We start from the raw sequence: 7,568 nt of genomic DNA, 5'->3' as shown, positions 1-7,568 counted from the left end.
CGAGTGGGCCCCGAGATACCTTTCCGTCACACGGAGTGACAAATCCCAGTCTTGATCCATACTAACTCAACTAACACCTTCGGAGATACCTGTAGAGCATCTTTATAGTCACCCAGTTACGTTGCGACGTTTGATACACACAAAGCATTCCTGCGGTGTCAGTGAGTTATATGATCTCATGGTCATAGGAATAAATACTTGACACGCAGAAAACAGTAGCAACAAAATGACACGATCAACATGCTACGTCTATTAGTTTGGGTCTAGACCATCACGTGATTCTCCCAATGACGTGATCCAGTTATCAAGCAACAACACCTTGTTCATAATCAGAAGACACTGACTATCTTTGATCAACTGGCTAGCCAACTAGAGGCTTGCTAGGGACGGTGTTTTGTCTATGTATCCACACATGTAAATGAGTCTTCATTCAATACAATTATAGCATGGATAATAAATGAGTATCTTGATACAGGAACTATAATAATAACTATATTTATTATTGCCTCTAGGGCATAATTCCAACAACATACCCGTTGTAAGCACCCGAACAATGCCTTTTCCCCGGCTACACTAAACAAAGATTCCTCTAGTTGGCCCACGTCATCATGATGTACATCATACAAGACTCCCTCAAGATCGTACCATCCCTTATGGGGCACAATAGTGTACCCCGTGTCTGTAAAAACAGCCTATGGTCTTCCTACCTGGCACGACCCCGTATCGAGAGAGTGACTCGGCTCTCCCGCCACTAGTAATGTGGGCTCTCAGCTAGCATCGACTAAATTAATCAACAAAGTCCTGTCCCATAAAGGGGTATCGTGGTTGCACATATAAGGTTGGGATGGTCGAAAAATATTAAATCTAATCCATTCTCGAAGGCACACACACAACTTGCACCGATACACCACTTCTTTCTCAAGTGGTAAGCTAGCTCAACACCATGTCCCTCGGGCATTAGTGGGACCCGACGGGGGTTTCGAGAAGTCTTGAAATCATTTTATTTCTGACACCATGCAATTTTCCCATCCCATTAGCATAGGAACTACTCGCATCCTAACTACTTCCCACCCACATAACCTTCATAAGGAGGTTGGTCCAAGATTTATGCAAGTATCAACGAGGAAAGTAACGATGGTAACCCACCACGGTGGTCACCGATTCATCATGATTCAATGCAACGGAATGAAGTGTTGTATGCCATGCATCAAATAGTTTCTTAGGCATGGTCAAGGGCTGCTTGCTTGGCTCATCAAAGTCTTCGAGGTCATGAAAACCTTTTGGTGCAACTCCAAGCATTTCGTATACTTTATCAACTATCATCGAAAATACCGACAATAAGCAGCACAACAAGCAGAGAAATAAAGGATATCTATAAATAGGAATTTTATTTTTATAGGACACCTCTGGCTATAAGAAAAATAACCTAGATCTGGATCAACGATGATTTCTGAAATGTGGAAATGGAGGGATTACCGGACCAACAAGAAGTTAAAAGAAGATATTTTCCTAGAAATGAGTGGAGGCACTCAATAAATAGGTCATCATTTTAGATGAATTTAGGAAGCGGTTTAACTTGATTTGGAGTTGGGATGAATTTCCTATGAATTTACATAGATAAAATAAATGGGAATGAGGCTATTTATTTGGTCCAACCAAATTATAGCATAAGAAAATTGTTCACCATGGCTAGAAAAATAGGCCATGGTTTTATGGTCATCTAGGAACTTGAATCACTCCATTTGGAGATTATTTGGACTATCTAGGGTTTTGCAACGCGGTGTTTGAATAATTAAAATTCAAATCTGAACTTGAACACTGGAGAAAAGCTTTGTGAGAAAAATGTGCAATGCACATATTTGGATAGGTCTTGATTTTAGAAGGTCCTAGGAATTTGAATTATAAAATTTGGGGTTGAAATGAATTTACTATGAATTTTTAAATTCCCTGAAAAATGAAAAATGCAAAAAGGAATTTACCAAAAGCGGCTAGGCTAAGTAGCGCATAGCACGTGGGATAAGGAAGTGGGCCGGCTAAGTGGCTCGACTGGCCGAGGCAGAGGCGACGTCGAAGGCATAGTCTGGGGAATACGCCTTCCCCGAATAAAGGTGACAACTCCAGAACCCGTATCCTCTTAGACCGAGCAGGTCCAGCTCGACACGTCAGCAAAGACTGACTCGTGGGGTCACCGACCCTCCAATCGAGTTCTTCTTCCTCATGCGGTCGGTATCACGTGGCACAGCCAAAGGAGGCGAGGCCGAGTTCGTTCACGTGAGCTGGGGTACCGCTGTCGGCCCGTTGTGCTGACTAGCTCAGGAGGGATGTGCCATCGCCCTTGATGGGTCTCTAGACCGGGGGAGGTCGAGGCCGGGCGCAGCGTCAACCAGGGTGGAAGATGGTGACATCGATGACGGGTACAACACCATAGCCATGGAGAGGGAGAGATAGAACACACACGTGGTGCGTGGTGATGCAGGCGGAGCTACGGTGCAGCTCAGAGGAGAAGAGGGGCACGGGGGTGCTTGATTCAAGCGGAGATTGAGGTGGCAATGTCGGCCGCGGGAGGATGGAGAGGGCATGGGAGGATGAATTGGTCATCCGGGAGTGTTCAAGGGAGGGAGGGGAACTAAAGGAGCGAGGAGCAGAGCTTGTGGTCGGCTTTAATGGCTTGGGCGCAGGCTCACTATGGACGATGTCCACGGCATGGCATAGTCATTGGTAGGTGTCACAAGGACGATCGAGGGCGTGACTATATCCTTTGTGGACGTGGACTATGTCTAGGGAAGCATGGAGAATGAGCCAGGGGAGGCAGAGGCGCACGCGTGTGAGCCAACTCACTGGAGTGTTGGGGATCGTAGAAATAATTAACAAAATTAATACGGCACACCAAGATCATCTAGGAGAAACCAGTAACGAGTGAGGAAGAGCAGCTTGATACCGTTGAAGATCGCAAAACGAAAGCGTTACTATGAACGCGGTTGATGGAGTCATACTCGCGGTGATCCGATCCAAACACCGAACGTTCGGTGTGTCCGTGTTCAACACACGTATAGCCCGGGGACGCATCCTCTTTCTTGATCCTGCAAGGAGGGAGGAGAAGGTGAGGGAGAACTCCGGCAGCACAACAACGTGGTGGCGATGGAGTTTGTGGCTCTCCGACAGGGCTTCACCAAGCACCGCGGACGAGGAGAGGTGTAGAGTTAGGGTTGCTCCGAGGGAGAGAGAGACGTGTGTATACAGCGCTCCCAAGTCCTCCACTATATATAGGAGGGAGGGAGACGGGGTGCGCCACCCCTAGGGAAATCCTAGGAGGTGCGGCAGCCCTAGATGGAGGAGGGGGCGCCCTAGGAGGTGGCTTGCCACCCAAGGCAGCGACCACACCCTAGGGTTTGGCCTCCTTGTGCGCCTTCGGCCTCGTACTTGGATCGCACCAGCCCACTAGGGGCTGGTTCCCTTCTCCTTTTAGCCCATGTAGCCCTCCGGTACAGGTGGACCTTCCCGGTGGACCCCCGGTACTCTTTCGGTGTTCCCGGTACAATACCGATAAACCCAGAAACCTTTCCGGCGACCGAAACTGGACTTCCCATGTATAAATCTTTACCTCCGGACCATTCCGGAACTCCTCCTGACGTCCGGGATCTCATCTGGGACTCCGAACAACCTTCGGTAACAACATATACGATTCCCATAACAACTCTAGCGTCACCGAACCTTAAGTGTGTAGACTCTATGGGTTCGGGAAACATGTAGACAAGACCGAGACATCTCTCCCGCAAATAACCAACAACGGTGTCTGGATATCCATGTTGGCTCCCACATGTTCCACGCTGATCTCATTGGACGAACCACGATGTCGAGGATTCACTCAATCCTGTATGGAATTCCCTCTGTCTACCGGTATGACACTTGCCTGAGATTCGATCGTCGGTATCCCTATACCTTGTTCAATCTCGTTACCGGCAAGACTCTTTACTCGTTCCTTAACACATCATCCCGTGGCTAACTCCTTATTCACATTGAGCTCATTATGATGATGCATTATTGAGTGGGCCCAGAGATACCTCTCCGTCACACGGAGCGACAAATCCCAGTCTCGATTCGTACCAATCCAATAGACACTTTCGGAGATACCTGTAGTGCGCCTTTATAATTACGCAGTTACGTTGTGACATTTGATACACCCAAAGCACTCCTGCGGTATCCGAGAGTTGCACAATCTCATGGTCTTAGGAAATGATAGTTGACATTATAAAAGCTCTAGCACACGAACTACACGATCTTGTGCTATGCTTAGGATTGGGTCTTGTCCATCACATCATTCTCCTAATGATGTGATCCCATTATCAATGACATCCAATTTCCATAAGCACGAAACCATGACCATCTATTGATCAACAAGCTAGCCAACTAGAGGCTCACTAGGGACATGTTGTGGTCTATGTATTCACACATGTATTACGGTTTGTGGTTAATACAATTATAGCATGAACAATAGACAATTATCATGAACAAGGAAATATAATAATAACCAATTTATTATTGCCTCTAGGGCATATTTCCAACAATCTACCACTTGCCCTAGACTCAATAATCTAGTTCACATTACTATGTGATTGTAATGAATCTAACACCCATGGGGTTTGATTAAATCTTGCTTGTGAGAGAGGTTTTTTTAGTCAACGGGTCTGAACCTTACAGATCCGTGTGTGCTTTACAAATCTCGATGTGATCCTGTAGGTGTTGCTACCACATGCCATTTGGAACCATTCCAAATGACTGCTCGAGTATACGAATCTGGTTTACTACTTAGAGTCATCCGGATTAGTGATAAAGCTTGCATCGTCGTAATCCTTTACGACAAACTCTTCTTACCACCTCCATAATCAAGAAAATAAATCCTTAGTGCACTAATTACTAAGGATAACTTTTACTGCTGTCCAGTGATCCATTCCTGGATCACTCTTGTACGCCTTGAGTGACTCATGGCAAGGTACACTTCCGGTGCGGTACACAACATAGGATACTATAGCGCCTATGACTAATGCATAGGGGACGACCCTCGTCATTTCTCTCTATTCTGCCGAGGTGAGGTTTTGAGTCTGACTCATTATTCACACCTTATAACACAGCCAAGAACTCTTTCTTTGCCGATCTATTTTGAACTCCTTCAAAATCTTGTCACGGTATGTATTCATTGAAAGTACTATCAAGCATTTTGATCTATCTTTATATGTCTTGATGCTCAATGTTCATGTAGCTCAATCCAGGTTTTCCTTTGAAAAACACTTTTCTAACAACCCTATATGCTTTCCAGAAATTGTACATCATTTCTGATCAACTCATCAGAAATTCTATAGTGCTCCCACTCACTTCTTTGGAAATACAAGTTTCTCATAAAGTTCGTATAAAAACAAAAATCTTTGATCACCTCATCAAAGTGTATATTCCAGCTCCGAGACGCTTGCTCCAGTCCTTAGAAGGATCGCTAGAACTTTGCATACTTGTTAGCATCTTTAGGATCGACAAAACCTTTTAGTTGTATCAGATACAACCTTTCCTCAAGGAAACCGTCGAGGAAAAAATATTTGACATCCTATGTGCAAGTTTTCATAAATGATGCAGCAACTGCTAACATAATTCCAACACACTTTCAGCATCGCTACGAGTGAGAAAGTCTCATTGTAGTTAATTCTTTGAACTTGTCGGAAACATCTTTGCGACAAGTCGAGCTTTCTTAACGGTGACTTTTCACCATCATTGTTTGTCTTCCTTTTAAAGATCCATGTGTAGTTAATAGTCTTACACAGTGTACACTTTGTTTTCATACATGGATCCTTTCTCGAATTTCATGGCCTCGAGACATTTGTCGGAATCCGCGCCCACCGTCGGTTCTCCATATCTCGTAGGTTCATTGTTGTCTAGCAACATGACCTCCAAGACAGGATTACCGTACTACTCTGGAGTAGTACGCGTCCTTGTCGACCTATGAGGTTTGATAGTTACTTGATCCGAAGCTTCATGATCACTATCATCAGTTTCCACTTCAATTGGTGTAGGCGCCACATGAACAATTTCCTGCGCCCTACTACACACTGGTTGAAATGATGGTTCAATAACCTTATCAAGTTTCCACCATACTCCCACTCAATTCTTTTGAGAGAAACTTTTCCTCGAGAAAGGACCCGTTTCTAGAAACAAACACTTTGCTTACGGATCTGAGATAGGAGGTATCACTACTGGAAAGCAGTTTTTTGCCATCTGCCAAATCTTTGCCGTCTGCTAGCTGATGTCAAAGAGTGTCTTTGCCGTCAGCTGCCACAAAGCAGACGGCAAAGCACTGGCTGATGGCATAGAGTATTTTTGCCATCAGTAACATCTTTGCCGTCAGCTAGCAGACGGCAAAGAGTCACAGCAGACGACAAACATGTTGATGGGTCAACCTGACCGTGGGGACGTTCGGTCAAACTTGAGTCCCTTTTTGTCGTCTGCTAGCGGACGGCAAAGAGTCCGGAGGCAGACGGCAAAGAGTCTAGACTCTTTGCCGTCCGCCGGCAGACGGCAAAGAGCTAACTCCATTAACGGCTCTTTGCCCCCACCCCGCCCCTCTCGCTCTCACCCACACTGTGTAACGGCTCACCCCGCCCCTCTCTCTCTCCCTCTCCTCTCCCCAATGCCCACCGCCGCCACCACCATCACGCCGCCGCCCCCGTCGCGCTGCCGCCCCTGTCGCTGCCGCCACCGCCGCCCCACCACCCTCATCGCCGCCCCCACACCCCACAACCCCTGGCACCGCTGCCCCACCTCTCTCCGACACCCACTCGAGCCACCACCGTCGCGCCACCGCCCCTGGTGCCCCAGTGCCCCCCGCCACCCCCTAACACCCCCGGCACCGCCATATCCGCCCCTCCCGGTGAGCCCCCACACCCCAACACCCCCCCCCCCCCCCCGCACCGCATGATTTTTTGGAATTAGATTATAACTACCGGCATGATTTTCTATTGTTGTTGTAGTAGTTGTTCTTGTTAGTAGTTTTAGTAGTTGTTCTTGTTAGTAGTTTTAGTAGTTGTTCTCGTTAGTAGTTTTAGTAGTTGTTCTTGTTAGTAGTTTTAGTAGTTGTTCTTGTTAGTAGTTTTAGATTATAACTACCGGCATGATTTTTTATTGTTGTTGTTGTAGTAGTTAATTACTAGTTTTAGTGGTAGATTTAGTTAGTTGGTAGATTTAGTGGTAGATTTTGTTTTGTTAATTAGTGGTAGCTAGATTCTTTTTTAGTTAGTTAGTGGTAGATTCTGTTTTTGTTATTTTTTTGCTGTTTACTGCTATATAGGTTTAGTGATAGGTTTAGTTAGCTTGGTTAGTTAGGTTAGTTAGTTAGATAGCTTAATAGAAAGAATAGGAAGAAGAAGAAGAGGAGGAGGAGGAGAAGAGGAGAAGAGGAGGAGGAGGAGGAGGAGAAGAAGAAGAAGAAGAAGCAGAAGAAGAAGAGGAGGAGGAGGAGGAGGAGGAGAAGACAAAAATAAGAAGGAGAAGAAGAAAAGAACAAGAAAAGAAGAAGAAGAGAAGAAGAG

This window comes from Hordeum vulgare, chromosome 6H (assembly GCF_904849725.1).
Source record: "Hordeum vulgare subsp. vulgare chromosome 6H, MorexV3_pseudomolecules_assembly, whole genome shotgun sequence".
NCBI lineage: Eukaryota > Viridiplantae > Streptophyta > Magnoliopsida > Poales > Poaceae > Hordeum > Hordeum vulgare.
The sequence above is the reverse complement of the archived record's forward strand: the minus strand, read 5'-3'. Positions refer to the sequence as shown.